This window comes from Ipomoea nil, unplaced genomic scaffold (assembly GCF_001879475.1).
Source record: "Ipomoea nil cultivar Tokyo-kokei standard unplaced genomic scaffold, Asagao_1.1 scaffold3169, whole genome shotgun sequence".
In the NCBI taxonomy this organism is placed as follows: domain Eukaryota; kingdom Viridiplantae; phylum Streptophyta; class Magnoliopsida; order Solanales; family Convolvulaceae; genus Ipomoea; species Ipomoea nil.
Window position 1 is genome coordinate 2,961,324 of NW_017619597.1, and position 18,796 is coordinate 2,980,119.

An 18,796-nucleotide genomic window follows, 5' to 3' on the forward strand; every position below is an offset into this window, starting at 1 on the left:
TATATATATAATATAGATATATAGATATAGATTCCATTGAGCTTTTGAATGTTTTGCATGCTTATACTTATTATGCATGTATGTATGCATTATATATAATATGCAGATTGAAGAGAGTCCATACACGAAGCTTTGCAGCACTAAGAAAATCTTGACGGTGTACGGGAAGTTTCTTGGACCGGTTCTGTACGCCACTAAAGGAGACACACTTGCTGTCCACGTTATAACAAAGGATCAGAAAACATAACCATCCATTGATATATTTTATTTTTATTTTTTTTTACCGTACTCTAGTTCAATCGATAACGGGGCACTGTTATCTCCTTTTAAAAAAAAAAAAAAAAAAAAAAAAAATTCAGACCGCTTCGTTATAGGAGTATATGTTCATAATTTTATTACTATATGTTAATAACTGTACATTCATAACTCCATAACTGTACGTTCATAACTCTATAACTGTACATTCATAACTCCATAATTGTACATTCATAACTCCATAATTGTACATTCATAACTCCATAATTGTACATTCATAATTTTCGAAACTCTATGTTCACAATTTTAGAGCTCTATGTTCATAATTTTATCACTATATGTTCATAATTGTACGTTCATAATGTTAGAGCTCTCTGTTCATAATTCGATCAATAACTGTACATTTATAATTCCATACTGTAGATTCATAATCTCATAACTGTAGATTCATAACTCCATAACTGTAGATTCATAACTCTATAAGTGTACATTCATAACTCCATAACTGTACATTCATAATCTTCGAAGCTCTATATTCACAATTTTAAAGCTCCATGATCATAATTTTATCACTATATATGTTCATAATGTTAGAGCTCTGTGTTCATAATTTCATAATTGCATAACTGTACATTCATAACGGCATAACTGTACATTCATAACGGCATAACCGTACATTCATAATCCAAAAAAAAAAAAATTAACGCCGTTAACACCGTTAACGGCAAAACGCGCGCAATTTTTTATTTTTATTTTTTTAACTAAATGACGCGTTTTTTTTGAAAAACGACATCGTTTTGGGCCCGTATCCACAATGAATTGTGGACACGGGTCCAGGGCATAATTTGCCACTCTAGTTAGTTGGAACTTGTATATATTATTAGAAGTTAGAACGTACAAATTAAATATAACTGATTGAGCTAGATTTCTTGCAGGCATGGAGTAAAAATGACGAGGTATCCATGGACAGATGGTCCAGAATTTGTAACTCAATGTCCTATTCAACCAGGGACTAAATTTAGTCAAAAGGTAGTGCTTTCGGATGAAGAAGGTACATTGTGTGGCACCCTCACAGTCAATGGTCTCGTGCCACCGTGCATGGTGCCTTTCTGATTTATCCTAAGAAGGGAAGTCAATTTCTCCTTTCCCTAAACCCTCAGCTGAAGTGCCCATCATATTAGGTATATATATTATTATATGCCACATTCATTTATACGTTGTTCTTTAGTTCCCTTAACAATATTACGGTAATTAATTCTTGAAATGCAGAAGAATGGTGGAAGAGCGATATAAAAGATGTTTTTACTCAGTTTACTGTCAATGGAGGAGATCCAAACATCTCTGATGCTTATATGATTAATGGCCAGCCTGGGGATCTATTTCCATGCTCCAAAAATGGTATATATATAGTTATTTATTTATTTCAATTTCAATCTCGCTCACTCCACATAATCATTCAATTCTAATGGAATATTATATTCATAATATAATTAATATATATATTCTGAACAGATACATTCAAGCTAACCGTGGATATGGGAAAACATATTTGCTGTGAATGGTGAATGCAGTGATGAACAACATCATATTTTTCTCCATCGCTAACCACAATATCACAGTGGTTGGATCCAACAATACAAACTCTTCGGTTGGTTTTACAGCAAAACTCCGAAGCTTGGCCGACCCAAAACACGCCATATGTGCATCGCACGTTCATCGCACGTGCAGATAATTGGGTAATTAATATGCTCGAATTCAAGCCATATTATCATTTATTTATACTTAGGAGTTAGGATTTACTTCATTTTCTTAGTTTGTTTCTTTTAAAATGAAAATATGTAATGCAGACATGCAATGTAACACAATATGTGAAAATTAAATAAATGAAGCGCCAAAATAAGTACACAGTTTGAATTTTTTAACACAGTTAGAGAATTGTTTGCTTTTATACTCTCAAATGTAGTTTATGCTAATGTGTGTTTTGTGTTTTATGAAAAAACTCTGTAAAACATAATGGCAAATATATAATTGTTAACCTAAAATAAGACAAGCGAGTCATATATTATTTAATTAATTATCTCATATTTTTGTACTAATCTCATAATCAAATAATTGTACATTTGCATTAATCTTATTATCTAAATATATAATACAAAATTTCACCTGTGCATCGCACGTACATTGCACGTGTATCGCACAGACATGGTTGACCCGATCTTCTCTTCACACTCAAATTACATAGAATGGTTTGAATATCATAGAATGATTTATTTAGTTGGGTGAACTTGATTCGAAGGTTTAATTTAGGTTGGGAAAAAGGTAATTTTTAGGTTTTGATAAGTCCTCATCAGCGGCTCAGCCCACCGGGTTATACGTTACGTAGGAATTACCATGACTTGATCATGGTCGAACTCTCTCGAGTTCTAGAAAACACTTAGTTTCGTATCTTAAAAATTTTCAAACTCTATATTATACCCTATATTATTCATATAAAACATCAGTATTTGTAGTTGTAGAATCCTAGTTTCGTTGGACACTTACTAAGATAACTACAAATTCTAACAAACTACAAAGCAACTAATCATGATAATCTAATCTAACTTCTAATCTAATCTAATCAACCTTTTGGAAGAATGATAATCTAATATAACTTCTAATCTAATCTAATCTAATCGAATCTAATTTAATTTAACCCTATAATAAAGCAACAACCTCCTAAAAATTTCGTTTTCCCGCCCACCCAATACAATGTCGTTTGGCATCAAAGTGCTGAAAATTTTATTTTTCCACCCACCTAATACGATGTCGTTTGGTAAGGCTGCAATCCAAATGCGTCTAATTAATGTTGTTCACATTAGATTGCAGATTCTCAGCATTTAATTGTATTGTTTTGTACAAGATGAATATACATTGGTTGATCTTAGAGCATCCACACTAGTAGTTATTTAAGAGTTATTTCTACATGAATTCTCTCCACTCAAAGTTAATAGCTGATGTGGGGAGAAGTTATTTCAAAAATATTTCTTATGCAAAGTATGGTATATTTGTGGTCCCAATAAGTAAGAGAAATAATTAAAATATAGTGAGTTAAATGGTGGGTGCATAAAAAACTGAGAAATAACTCAAAATTGATGTAAAGAAGGGTTTTTTGTAATTGAATGAAATGATAGAGGATGAGGTGAATGCTGGGACCCACAAATAACTGAGAAATAACCTCAACTGATAAGGATGCTCTTACCAATCCTAACTATAATAAAGCAAAATAGATTTTGTGCAAAATTCCCGTCCAGCCATTACGATGCCGGGTTTTTTTTTTTTTTTTTTTTTTTTTTTCAATTCAAATGGAAGACGTGTGTAAGGCCTGAAATTTAGGAGAGTGGTTTAGTGGCTATTGCGTGTGAAATTAATCTAAATGTGTATGGGAGTGTTTAAAAGTACAATATTGTGTATTATTTTATACATTACCCAGCTGACTTCTACACCTATACATCTACACAGCCTACAGTAAGTATTTACAAACATATAGACCCTTTGCTTATATATAGAAAAGGGTTACAAGAAAACAAAAAACGAATGCTGCAATCTGCTTTAGATGCTTCAACTGTAAAGCACAACAATTCATCTTCAGTACAGGTCCATCATCAACAAAAATGTTGTCAGATTCAAAGGTTGTCTTGGTTCTCCAGTTTCTGCTCCTTTGTTGCCTCTTAGCTGCTGAAGCTTCTCTTATTCAGCATATATCGCAAATTCAATGTAAACATATATATCTTCATTTATAGTATTGGGGGATCATTTTACTATATTCCACTAGTATATTTACTCATGCATTGCACGGAATGAATTTGCTATAATAGTTTAAAAATATTTAGATCACTGGATTTGTTTCTGTTTTTTGTTGAATCTTTTTCTCGCCTCGATAGATAATTTGATAAGCCAATGATTTTTTTCCGTGTTTCAGAATACGGTTAACCAACATGTTAACTAATCGATTACGATAAATTGGATCGGATTTTGCTATTTTTTTTTTCTGCAGTACCTCGATGTGACATGAGCGTGAAAGGGGTTCAAGAATCAGTTTTCTTTTTATAAGGGCTAAAATCACTTATTTTGGCTTTTTTACCCCATATTGTAGGGTGGATCTCGAAAGATATGAAAGATCTCCCTCCAAGCCGTACATCCGACTTTCATCGAATACGGCTTTCCGCAGAATTCTATATGTATCTATGAGATCGAGTATGGAATTCTGTTTACTCACTTTCAATTGAGTATCCGTTTCCCTCCCTTTCTTGTTAGGATTGGAAATCCTGTATTTTACATATCCATACGATTGAGTCCTTTTTACATTATCTTGTACTAACTAATAAAAGGCCTAGGGCTGAAAGTGATCTTAGAAACCAATCGCGTTCCGGGAAAAAATCTCAATATTGTATTCTCCTAGAAGAAAAACAAAAATTGCGTTTTCATTATGGTCTTACAGAACAACAGTTAATTCAATACGTTCGGATTGCCAGAAAAGCCAAGGGGTCAACAGGTCAAGTTTTACTACAATTACTTGAAATGCGTTTGGATAACATCCTTTTTCGATTGGGTATGGCTTCAACTATTCCTGCAGCCCATCAATTAGTGAATCATCGACATATTTTAGTGAATGGTTGTATAGTAGATATTTACCTTCAAATTTATTAATTTATTATATTCACTACACTGTTCATTGTCTCCTTTTTACATTATCTTGTAATATATATTTATTTACCAAGTATTTTATACAAATATAATAAATATTAATATTTTGTTCAATACTTTCACATGATAACCTACGACACATATCTCACAACACATGAAACATGTAGGAAAAAGAACTATTACTACTAAATATCAATAGGTGTTTGTAAGATAAAGAGATCATATTTCAACTAAAATCCCAGTTATATACACAACAAGACAAATTTAAAACTTCTTACACCATAATCTCATTGCATGATGATTCCCTCTATGCTGTCACCAGTAACCTAATTGCACATGACACACTACCAATAAAAATAAAAAATAAAAAAAGAAGAAGACATGTACTGAAGATGAAAACAATGACAATGCTATCCAAAAGAGAATTAAGAAGAATTGGAGAAATTTAAACAAAAAGTAGTATTTATTTAGACTATCACTTTTAGACTAACTATTTAGACTAGCGTTATTACAAAGTTGTAAATATTTATTTTAGTAACAATTATAATCAATCTCTCATATATTATCTTGAATTTATATACTTTAAATTACCGATTTAAATAAACAAATTCAACATTTATTTACCTATGCATAAACATTTCCTATATAATATTGCATTGATATACTTTAAAATACTTATTTAAAAATAATCATTGGGCATTATCCCATTCGCGCAAAGCGCGTAAAAAAAACAAGTACAATTATATAAATTATAACAACGAATATTATATAGTATAATTAATGAAATATGTTGAATCGATTATATTTTTTGGTATTATCATTGTTTGAATTCGAGTAAATAATTGTCCAATTATCCGTGCTATGCACGCATGCATGATGCACATGCTATGCACGGATGAAAGTTGTTATTATGTATTTAGATAATAAAAATAAAGAGAAAATTATAATTTGTTGTACAAGCTCATGTTAGACATGCTCAGGACCGGCATTCAATAACAATCCTCCTTTTATCTTTCTTGGTTGCTTTTATCATACATTACAGTATATACAAATACAGTAAAACTACCCAATATTAATTTGTACTCAGCTAGATTTGGGGATTACGTTTTTGAATGTTTTGCTTATACTTATTATGCCATGTATGTATGTATGCATTATATATAATCTGCAGATTGAAGAGACTCCATGCACGAAGCTTTGCAGCAGTAAGAAGATCTTGACAGTGAACGGGAAGTTCCCTAGACTGGTTCTTTATGCCACTAAAGGACATACACTTATTGTCCATGTTTATAACAAAGATTCCAAAAATATAACCATCCATGATCCATTGGTATATATATATATATATATATATATATATATATATATATATATATATATATTTACTGTACTCTAGTTAGTTGGAACTGGTATATATTATTAGAAGTTAGAACGTACAAATTAAATATAACTGATTGAGCTAGGTTTCTTGCAGGCATGGAGTAAAAATGTCGAGGTATTCATGGACAGATGGTCCAGAATTTGTAACTCAATGTCCTATTCAATTAGGAACTAAATTTAGTCAAAATTAAGATAGTGCTTTACGATGAAGAAGGTACATTGTGGTGGCACGCTCACAATCACTAGTTTCGTGCCACCGTGCATGGTGCCCTTTTGATTTATCCTAAGGGAAGCCAATTTCCTTTCCCTAAACCCTCAGCTGAAGTGCCCATCATATTAGGTATATATATTACTACTAGTAGTTAGAATACGCGTGAAGCGCGAATTAATCATGCCCAACGTGTGAAACTAAAGTGAGGATAATCACTATATAAGTTAAAAATAAATGTTGCTTAATATGAATTTTAACTTGTCCAAAAATAGTTTTACTGCTTATTGTAATAAATAAAGATAAGGAAATTGAGAATATGTTTTGGATGGGTCATGAAGGCATCGACAAATTATTGTATGGACCACGATCAGATCCAAAATGACGTCGTTAATATTATGAGTAAGAATAATATGCTTTATGAGTTAGAATAATTTACTTTATGTGTTAGAATAATGAAACTACTGGAGTAACATAATGTATTTTATGAGTTAGAATAATGTACATTATAAGTTATAAAAATGTATGTACAATCAAAAGAATACAAAGTACAATCTTTTAGAAAAGAACACACTATTATACCAACACATTTTGTATTCCCGATATACCCTTACCTTCATTGGCTCTTCTTAAAGTTGTAGATGTAGATACGCCACATGCATGCACCAGCAGGCCAAGTTACGTTGTTCTTTAATTTGGAAATATATAGATATAACTAGTTTTTTACGCGCATTGCGCGATTGGGATAATGCCCAATGCATTTTTTTTAAAAATAAGTACTTTAAAGTATATTGAGGCAGGATTATATTGAAATTGTTCATGCATAGATAATTGAAGGTTGAATTTGCGTATTTAAATAGGTAATTTTTCTCCCAAAGGTTGAGTCCCCAACCCCAAGGGCCCCCCACACTCCGACCCGACAGAGCATTGTGGGAAGTTGTAAATCACGGTGACTCAATGGTTCAGCAGACAGGGTCAAATGCTGATACGCACAAGGAATCTGCCCACTTTGGACATAATTCCCGCACTGCCGCTGCCGAGGTTCAAACCTTGGTCTCCTCTCCTAAATACTACCCACTAAACATTGAGCTAAGTCCGTGCGGGTTAAATAGGTAATTCTAAGTTTACAAATGCAAGATAATATAGTCAAGATTGATTATAATTGTCAATAAAATAATTGTATAGGTATGGTTGAAACCAAATACGGGACATAAGGGAAAACAAATAAAAATTAGGGCATAAAATATTAAATATATACTAATATTGTTTGAGGAGATTCCGACATTAGGATTTGTGGTTAAGTTCGATTAAGACTTTAATATTAGAATTAGATTAATGGCGTAGTTATAATTCTATATTAGACTTTAATATTAGAATTAGACTAACGGTGAATTAACCGAAAAGTTAAATGGATAATCATATAATTAAGGATAAATTATAAAATCTTAAATGAAAAAAATTAAAACCTGAACAATATGAACCATTCATTTGATTTAATAATTTGGCGGTCATTTTTTCTACCCAATGTTAATAATTAAATAAATTCACTGGTCAAATCCGCTAACGCTAACCGCTAACTGCTGATTGTCAAACAAGGACATTGCGAGGTAGTTCTCACTTCAATTTGTTGTGTGATTTGAATACGCTCTTTGTCACAAAATCTCTCAAGTAGTTAATATGATTGGCTTTATTAATTATTTTTTTTTTTAATTTTTTCATGGTATTAATAAAATACTTGATAAATAAATATATAGCATTATTTTTGTATTATAACTTTGATATTTAATTAGAAAAATAGTGCACAAAAAGATAATAGATAATGTAGTGAATATAATCAATTGATGAATTTGAATGTAAAAATTTTTACATTTGAGAAAAATAAAGACAATATAACTAATGAAAATATTTCTTTTAATTAATTTATTGATAATTAATAATTTTTTTCACTGAATAAAGACATTGTAAGGATAATGTAGCGAATATAATCAATTAATAAATTTGAATATAAAGAATTTTTATATGGAAGAAAAATAAAGAGAATATAACTAATAAAATTATTTCTCTTATTTAATTTATTGATAATGAATAATTTTTTTTTTAAATAAAGACATTGTGGACACATAATTCTAAATTAAAGAAATGCATATGTATTATTTTTTGTTGTAACTACTAAATTATTATTTATATAATTTAATAAGAGTAAAATAGAGTACTAATTATGCCAACTTTGATTAGGATGAGGTTCGAACCTAAGACTTTTTTTTATTGAAATCAATGAGTAAGTTAACGGTGAACTAACGGCAATTCTTAAAATTTTAACGGAATTAGTAACGGTGTGTGGGTATTTTAGGAAATTTTAGTGTAAAATTTAAATCTGATCAATCTTTTAATCAATCTGAGCCATACATTTGATTAAAATCTGTGTCCGCTATTTTTTCTACCCATTATAGGCCTAACTCTATTGGGCTCTTATTAGTATAGTAGATAGATATTATGATCCATAACAATATCACACTATTATAGAGAAAATATCATTTTTGCTTCCTTGACTATCATAGTTGAAGCACTTTTGGTCTTTAACTATTGCTTTTTTTTTTTTTTTTTCTAATTAGGTGCATGACTTTCTAATTAGTATCGGATTTGGTCCTCCAATCTAATTTTACGGTCACTTACTATCAGAATTTCAACTGAAAAAATAATGTGGTGTAATTGAAAAATTATTTTGATCCTTTCAATTTTATTTTATTTTCCTCTTTTATTTTTCTTCTTCTTCTCCCTTTCTTCATCACCCGTTTCTATTTCTGACTAGCCCTAAGAAGTCTTCTTCTTCCTCTTACGCCTCTTTTATTTTGCTCTTTATTTCTTTCTTCCTCTCCTGTTCATTTCCTTTCTTCCCTCTATTTCTTCAATCTCTACATAACCCTAGCAAGACAATCCCAACATATGTCAATTTCATCTTCTTTTAGCCATCGGAGTTATTATGGATTTGGTTAATGTATTCCAGTAAAACATTGCTATTGTGATCACGAAGTCAAGCTACGCACATCATGGACAAATGATAATCTAGGTCAAAGGTTTTGACAATGTCAAAATAATGGGGTAAGAAATTCTTCATCAATGTTTCCTTCTTCTTTTTTTTTTTTAAAAAAAAAATTATTTAAGTGAAATATGTAATGTGATTTAATTCTTCATCAATTTAATTCGCAGAACAATGGAGGTTGTGGATATATGGAGTGGTTTGATCCTCCAATTTGTAAGAGGGTAAAGAAAATTATTTTGAGATTACTAAAAAGATTAAACCGACAACAAGAAGAAATTAATAGACTTGAGATGAAGCTTAAATATGGGGAGGCAAGACTTGACAATGAAGCTCAGTGGAAGTTTGATATTGTGTTGCTTAAAATTTTAAAAAAATATATGGTGATGTGAGCTTGATGCAATTACGTGTTCATGAACGTAAATGAACACGTTCACGAACGTTAACAAACAATAATGAACGCTTAACAAACAAACACGAACAAGATTTTTAAATTAAAAACCTTAACAAAGGTGAAACTTTGGAAGAATGACCAGGGATCGAGTCTCACCAACGGCAGTGTGGGAGCTACCTCTCAAAGTGAGGGGGTTCCTTGTGTGCAGTGAGCACCGGTCTAGCCTCTGTGGTTCATGTTCAGTTGAGTTACCACGATTTACATCCTCCCAAATGCTCTTCGAGTCGAAGTGTGGGGGGTCCTTAGGGTTGGGATTCAGCCTTACGGAAGAAGATTTTCAAATTAAAAACCTTAACAAACGAACACAAACACTCCTAGTTTATTTTATAGCCTATACTTTATTTTGGGTTATTAATATGTTACCATGGGAAATAAAAGAGACTTTAAAGTAAAATCCTTTAACTTTCTTCAATTCATAAAGGAAAACTGAATTTTAAAATAAAAATAATAATACTTTAATTACTGTCAGAGGCGCGTTTGACGCGCCCAGCATTGGGCGCAATGGTGATAGCCACGCATGGCATTTTCTGACATTATTTCCACATTATATACTGGTGGTGATGCTCTTAGTTTTTTGTAAAAACTTATTACTTCGAAATGCTAAAATTCAAAAAGCTGCTTAAAGTAGCTTTTTCGATCACCTTTTTTATAAAATCATTTTGCATGTAATCAATTAACAACTAATTTACCAATCACTTTTCTATATCAACTAATACTATCAACTAGTCAAACCTACCAACCCAAACAACTAACAACTATTTACCAGAACACCCCATAAATTTTAAGAATTTTGGGTCATTCTCATTTAGCTTTTAAGTTTTCAACTAGACATGACAATAATATATTAGGGAAAAGATTCATTGTATTAGTGAGATACTTGATTATAAATTTGCTAAGTGTTTAATTTTTACTTGAAAAATAGTAGAATTACAGGATGAATAGTATTGGGAGGTTTCTTTTCAGAGTATGAAGCTAAGGTCCCTATTTATACTAATAGGTGACAGATCTACCTGGTTACCTAACCTTGACCAATGAGAACATAAAGTTTGACCAATGAAACCTGCTCTACATCCTGAGACCAACGACATGACTCGGACTGTACATTATTGCTTGACACGTAAAGCTTTTTACAGACATACGTAACTATTGTCTTTGTCTATGTAAAATCTGGGCTTTTAAAACCATAAAATTGATTTTTGACTTTGAATATATCATTGAGTTTTGAATTTTGATTAACTAATTGTACAATTGGATAAAGTTCAAATCTTATAACCTAACAAAAATTTATAATTTCGATTAATTAATTGTACAATTGAAGGATGTGTTTCAGATTAATTTATTTTTTGATGGACTTCGAGCAACATGTAAACCATAGTCATAACTAAAAGTCTAATCTAAACTTACATTTATAGAACTTGATCAGTTGATCATATTAAACTTTTATCAGTAGTAATTTGAATAATACACTGATAATTCTCCTAAAATTTGTTGATAGAACAGGTTCATCTTGATAATATTTTGATCATAAATCATAATATGTCCATTGATTTAGAGAACTTTTGGTAACAAGACAGTTAAGTATTAGGTTATCAGTGACTCATAGCAAGAAGCACCAGTGGTCTAGTGGTAGAATAGTACCCTGCCACGGTACAGACCCGGGTTCGATTCCCGGCTGGTGCAATAAGTTAAGCAATGATGAAAGCTGCGCTCTTGTGGTGATTTGGGTCTCCACAAATTATCTGATCTTTAATCCGACGACTAGCAGCGCCTCTGAGCTCATCTTTACTTTTTTAATTTTTAATTTTTTTTTCTCTCTCTTTTTTGGTAGACTATTTCCACATAACTAGTAAAATCTCTCCACTATGTTTAACATTTTTATCTTCAAATTATTTTATAGTAAAATTAATATTTAGTGTATTATGAATGTATAAATATTATGTAATCAATCATATTTTGTTATGTCATTAAAAAAGTAAATTTGATTTTATTAAATTCTTTTTTGAGTTAATTACCGAAATGGTCCCTTGACTATAATGAAATTACCAATTTGGTCATTGACTATTTTTTTTGACCAATTAAGTTCCTCAATTTTAAAAATCTTAATCAATTTGGTCTTCCATTTGTTTGACCGTTAGTCAACCGTTAACTTGGGACCAAATTGCTAATTCGCTATAGTCAAGGGACCATTTTGGTAATTAACTTTAAGGGTCGGCAATTCGGTTCAGTTTTCTCGAACCGAACAGTACCAAACTAGTTAGATTCGGTAATATACCGAACAATTGAACGGTAATAGATTCTTGTATATCGAACGATTCGGTAAAAACTCGAACCGAACTGAATTGTTCGATAAAAACTGAACCGAACTAAATACCGTTTGAATTTATACATTATTCCTATCTTATTCTTTGCCCACCGAATTGCAATTCCTTTCCTTCCTCCCAACCAAACACCCCCTAATGGTCTATGGCTAGTGAGCTTGGCCTTGCATGTTAGCTCTAGTTCGCAAAGGTAGGTGGTTAATTAGTTGCCAACACAACTGAAGTGGTGTAATAGTTCCTATAACAAGTTATTATATTAGTTGGATATATGTGGCCAACACATTCAATTCGACTCAACGTACTCAAGTACCTGTAGCCATAGGTCATTCCTCCCACCCATTTTTGTTCAATTGGATAGTTTGGTCTACTTGTGGTATTCCAAACTTGTTGTTTTGAACTTCATATTTAGATTATTTGATCTCTTGGGTCATCATGTACCAAAATCAAACACATTTACTTCTTTTCTCTAATTTTGCTTTCTTTTTTTTTTTCTTTTTTTTTTTTTTCAAGTTTTCCTTTCTTCACTTTTCTATTTCTTTAAGTATTCAAATTCATTTTCAATAATTATACACACAAAAGTGTACCTAAAAGACGGTATCTATAGAAAAAATATGAGATATTAATTGGTCATATGAAAAAATGGACTAGAGAGAAAGACAGAGAAATATTGGAGATTAAGGCTCCGTTTGGAAAGCAGGAAAATGACTTTTGGAAAAAATGTTTTCTGGAAAATAAGTTATTTTCCAGAAAACATTTTCCTTTTTGGTGTTTGGCTACACAACGGAAAACTGTCTTTGTGTGTTTGGTTCATTTTTTAGAAAATGAATAGGAAAATGAAAAGAATTGAATACTTCAAAATTTTTATTGTTTGATATTTTTGATAAAATCCTTTTTGTGAATAACACTCTTTTGATATATATATATATATATATATATATATATATATATATATATATATATATTAACATTTTAAAAAATGTAACTTTTTTTAATTTTTAAATACAAAAAAATTAATATTATTCGTAGATTTTTTTTTAACTTTGAATTAAAAAAATCGCGGACCGGCTCGCGGGGCCTGTCAACCCGCATGGGGCGGGCTTTGGTTGCATGAACCCTAGCCTGCGGGTTTGGTGGGCCGACTTGCAAAAGCTCGCAAAAAATTAGGCTCGAAAATTTTGCATGTGCATCCCTTGAAAAATGACTTCCCTAAAAAAAACAATCGTTATGCTGTGCATCTGTGTGCACCCATAGACGGAGCCAGAGGGGGGGCAGGGGCATGGTGGCTACAGGGGAGCTGACCCCCCATAGTAGGACGCACGTTTTTAGTCAAAACGACGTCGTTTTTGCATCGTGTGCACCATGCAAAATATCATGGCCCATAGATCAGACAACTTTTACTTAGATAGCCTTCTTGATGCAAAATATCTTTCTTCCAAATAGTCCTTTCTTGTCACACACCATCATCCCAACAAACAGGCGCGGAGGGACATGGTGGCTACAGGGGGCCTTGGTCTCGTCCAAAAACAAAAATTATTAATATTAGTAGGGGTAGAGGATTTAGATTTTAGAGGAACATGGTAACTGGGGACAAAAATAATACTTAATATAGATATAGATTAGACTTAAAAAAAAAAAAAAAAAAAAAAAAACAGGTGTAACAATAATCTGCTAAATTGCATTTTGTTTAGGAAAATTTATATGCATATCAAGAAAACTTTCATAGTCTTCCAACAATTATAATATTAATTCACAGCCACCAACATTTATTAAGGTTTTGCAAGACGATGAAGAAATTAACCACTTCCACAAGCATCCGAAAACAAAGGTCAATTCATCTTTTACTGTATATTATTTATTAACCAGTTAATCAGTATATATCTCAATTCATCTTTCCCTTTCTGATCGAGTTTGCATATCCACTTAATTACTCGAATTCAAGCAATGATAATATCATAAAACATAATCGATTCAACTACTCATTTCATCAATTATGTTATATAATATGCGGTGTTATAATTTTTTTTATTATAAGGGATACCTATATACACACTATATGCCTCAACTAAGGTTTGAACCTATCAAACCCCACTTAGGGGAGCAACCGAATACCAGTGGACCACAAGCCACTTGATATGTGTTGTTATAATTTATATAATTGTATATCGATTTCAAATATTCTTAAAATATTATAACAAATTCATTCTGTGCAACGCACGTGTGAAAATACTAACTAGTATTTAAAAAAAAAAAAAAAAAAAAAAAAAGGCAATTAGTTGAGTGGTGTGCAGGAGAATATACTCCGGATATATCGCCCTATACATTTTTACATTTATTCAATATCGGGTCAAGCCTGGTGCCTATATAAAGGGGCCTAACCCCTTCATTTTAGGGAGGCCATTAAGAGGGAATACTGAGCAGTCCAAATGGGACTTTCCTTCTTTCTTCTTCATATGTTCATACACACAAATACAGACTCAATACAACACTCAAGAGGGGAAAGGATCAATAACAATCTCCTTTTATCTTTCTTGGTTGCTTTTATCATACATTACACTATATACAATCAGACATTCTTCTTGTAATAAATACTGCCCTTGCAGTTAACAATCGGACATTATTCTTCTTGCTTCATGATAAACTCACACCACTGGTTTCTCAATATACATTGCTGTTCTTTGCTTAGCTTAGTGTAGCTCATCACATTCATCTTCAGCACAGGTTCATCATCACTATTAGCAATAATCAAAATCGTAATTTTAAAGTACCAAAATTATATTCTATCCATTCATTTTTTTTTTTTTTTTTTTGGGTCTAGGATATGTTTTCTTGTATTGTAGGGGTTGAATATATCAATCATAGGATATTTTCATTGTTATATCAAGTTATAGGAAGTTGAGAATGATGTAAAACAAATTAAATAACTAAATGATCTGAATGATGAATGAATTGACACAAGGCATATATGGTGTGTTACGTGTGTATCTCTCCGATCCCTCCATATATAAATAAATTAGTAACTTTAAATTTTGATAACATTAGGAGTATAGTAATAGATGTTGGAAAAGTTCAATGTATGCTAACTGAATTTTGAATTAGTTGATACCAAATATATGCAAAAAAATTATTACAAACACAACCATAATATAATAATGTTGTCACATAATTCAATCAATACTTATTTATGATAAGACTTTAATGGCCAAAAATAGATTATTGTATACACATACACATATATATATTTATTTATATTTTATATATATAAACAAATAGTATTTTCATGGGCTTATGGATATTTGGACCATCTCTATTCATTTCACAGATGTATTTTATTTTTATGGGAAAAAATAACTAAATTATAATGTTTATTTTTATTGGAAAAAATAACTAAATTATAATGTTTTATATTTTAAAAAAATTATATCTTAGCTTATGCACTCATTTAGTCATTTTTTATAATGTTTTATATTAAAAAAAAATTATAATGTTAGCAGAGGGATACCTGTTTGGGTGAGTGACAGACACATCCAATAAAACAAAACTGAAAATTGATTATTGTTGTTGGGATTAACCGCAAATAATGAAGCTTCTCTTCAAGCTAAAAATGATCAGATAAACACTCAACAGACATTTCATGCATCAAGATTACGATTTACAAAGAAGTTTTTAATAATTTGTAATTTTGATTAGTTTGCTTTTCTATTATTACCAATTAACATTTTAAAGTCAAAATAATAATTAATATAAGACCATAACATTTATGCTTATATTTTTTATATCGTGCATCATATCGCACGGGTAAAATACTAGTATTATTAATCCATTTCGTGCATTGCACGTACGAAAATACTAGTTTCATTAAAAACACAATTCAACCATAATATAATAATGTTGTTGTCACATAATTCAATCAATACATATTTATGATAAAACTTTAATGGCTATTTCAAAGAAGAGTACAGTGACAATGATGTAAAACAATTATCAAAACTAAAGACACGCATAATATATGACGATATCCTATTTAATAAAAATAAGAATGGGCTATTTCAAAGAAGAGTGACAATGATGTAAAACAATTATCGAAACTAAAGACGCATAATATATGATGATATCCTATTTAATAAAAATAAGAATGACTATTTCAAAGAAGAGTGACAATGATGTAAAACAATTTATCGAAACTAAAGGCACGCATAATATATGACGATATCCTATTTAATAAAAAATAAGAATGAACAGCATCCTCTTATTATTATTATTATTATTATTATTATTATTATTATTATATTTTACTGTATAGTTTACTTTTTAGGGTAATCTAAAGCTTGCTTTAATTTCAAAGGTGAATTAACTTTTGTTTACGTTGGGCCACACGGGCTTATCGTTAGTTGATTATCGTTGTCTATAGCAATATTCAAGATCATCATACAAGTACTTTGCATAATTTATAATGGATGGCATGAAATGTAGCAATTATATCGTTGACCACTGATACAAACATGGTTGACCCGATCTGGGTATGTCACACTCAAATTACATAGAATGGTTTGAATATCATAGAATGGTTTATTTGGTTTGGTGAACTTGATTCGAAGGTTTAATTTAGGTTGGGAAAAGGGTAATTTTTGGATTTTGATAAGTCCTCAGCGGCTCAGCCACATCGGGCTATACGTTACGAAGGAATCACATGACTTAATCATGATCGAACTCTCTCGAGTTCTAGAAAACACTTAGTTTCGTATCTCAAAAATTTTCAAACTCTATATTATACCCTATATTATTCATATAAAACATCCCGTAGTTGTAGAATCCTAGTTTCGTTGGGATACTTACTAAGATAACTAGAAATTCTAACAAACTACAAAACAACTAATCATGATAATCTAATCTAACTTCTAATCTAATCTAATTTAATTTAACCCTATAATAAAGCAATTAAGTTATTATTTCATATTATTATTGTATAATGTATAGTCTTGTATTATGTGGTTTTTATTAGTTAGTCAAGGCTAGTTCTACTTATCAGGGTTAGTTAGAGTTTTATTTGTGATATACTCTGTAATCTTTATCATGTTTCAATTTAATCGAAAGACATTCTCCAATCTGGTATCAGCCGGGTCTCGGTCATCTTTTTCATCTCCACCGTCAAATTTCCCCCTCTTCACCGTAAACCACCGAGATGTCTTCGAACTCCTCTGAGCACACTCTTTCCCCCCCCCCCCCCCCCCCCCCGCCGATGGTCCGTCTCCGGCTGCCGGAAACTCTCTTGCAGGCGCCCACCACTACGTAACTATGAAGCTGACGTCCCGGAACTTTCTGTTCTGGCGCACGCAGCTGCTTCCGTTTCTCCGGAGCCAGGAGCTCCTCGACTACGTAGATGGCAGCCTGCCATGCCCGCCGGCGACGATCACCGTCGCTCCATCTTCCGCGGATTCAAGCAGTACTCCGCCGACCAGTGTCGTTCCAAATCCAGCACACCAAGCCTGGGTGAAATAGGATCAATCGATCCTTTCACTCTTGATCTCATCAATGTCGGATGAGGTCTTATATCTTGCTCTTGGACGAAACACCTCGGCGGCGATTTGGGAGTCCATCACCATGGTGCTTGGTTCTTCCAGCCAAGCTCGGTGCCTCAACCTTTTGGGGCAGTTCCAGCTTCTCCGACAAGGTAACTCCACCACTACCGACTACCTTGGGCGTGCGGGGGTGCTTGTTGAGTCCCTCATTCAAGCCGGACGCCCCTGTCGCTCATGGAGCAGAATTTATATGTTATCCGCGGCCTGCGTCCGGAACTGAAGACACTGGCGGCCTCTTTCACCTCCGGCAATGCAGTGATGCTCGCCCACCTCTCGGATTACCTGCAAGCCAATGAGTTCATCCTGGTGGATGATTTTCCTACAGCCAAGGGGACCGCTGCCCACTCGACGTTCTATGCAGGTTCTGGCCGTGGTGCATCATCTGGAGGCGAACGACAACAGCAGCAACATACGAGTCGTGGCTCGTCGTTCGGTGGTCGCGGTGGCCGTGGCGGCCAGAACCGAGGTGGCCGCGTAGGGCCTCGGTGCCAGATTTGCCGCTCCCACGGCCATTCTGCCGTTTACTGCTTCAAGAGGTATCACCCGTAACTAGCCGCGCCACAAGCTCATGTCACTGTATCGGCCAATGCCCCGACGGCTCCGGTTCATGCTCCTTCAGATGGGTGGTATCCGGACATCGGTGCCACCGCGCATGCGACCCCCGATGCTAATATGATGGGGCAGTCGGAGGAATACGGTGGTTCTGACGTGCTACGTGTGGGTAATGGCGCAGGTTTGGCTATTACTCGAGTCGGTCGTGCATCTCTTCCATCCGCGTCAAAATCTCTTTGTTTAAATAATATATTACATGTCCCGAGTCTCTCGGTCCCGTTACTTTCTGTTCATAAATTTGCAGTTGATAACGGTGTATATTTTGAGTTTCAT

At 32.7% G+C, this 18,796-nt stretch overlaps 1 long non-coding RNA gene and 1 other non-coding gene across 2 annotated transcripts; both read left to right on the forward strand.

Moving 5' to 3' along the window:
- The first annotated feature begins 9,394 nt into the window (after positions 1 to 9,394).
- LOC109167679 lies at positions 9,395 to 9,788 on the forward strand. Its single transcript, XR_002051894.1, has 2 exons — positions 9,395 to 9,625; positions 9,734 to 9,788. It is a non-coding gene; the product is annotated as an uncharacterized LOC109167679 (long non-coding RNA).
- Positions 9,789 to 11,626: 1,838 nt separating this feature from the next.
- Positions 11,627 to 11,697, forward strand: TRNAG-GCC. The gene has a single exon. It is a non-coding gene; the product is annotated as a tRNA-Gly (tRNA).
- Positions 11,698 to 18,796: the final 7,099 nt, after the last annotated feature.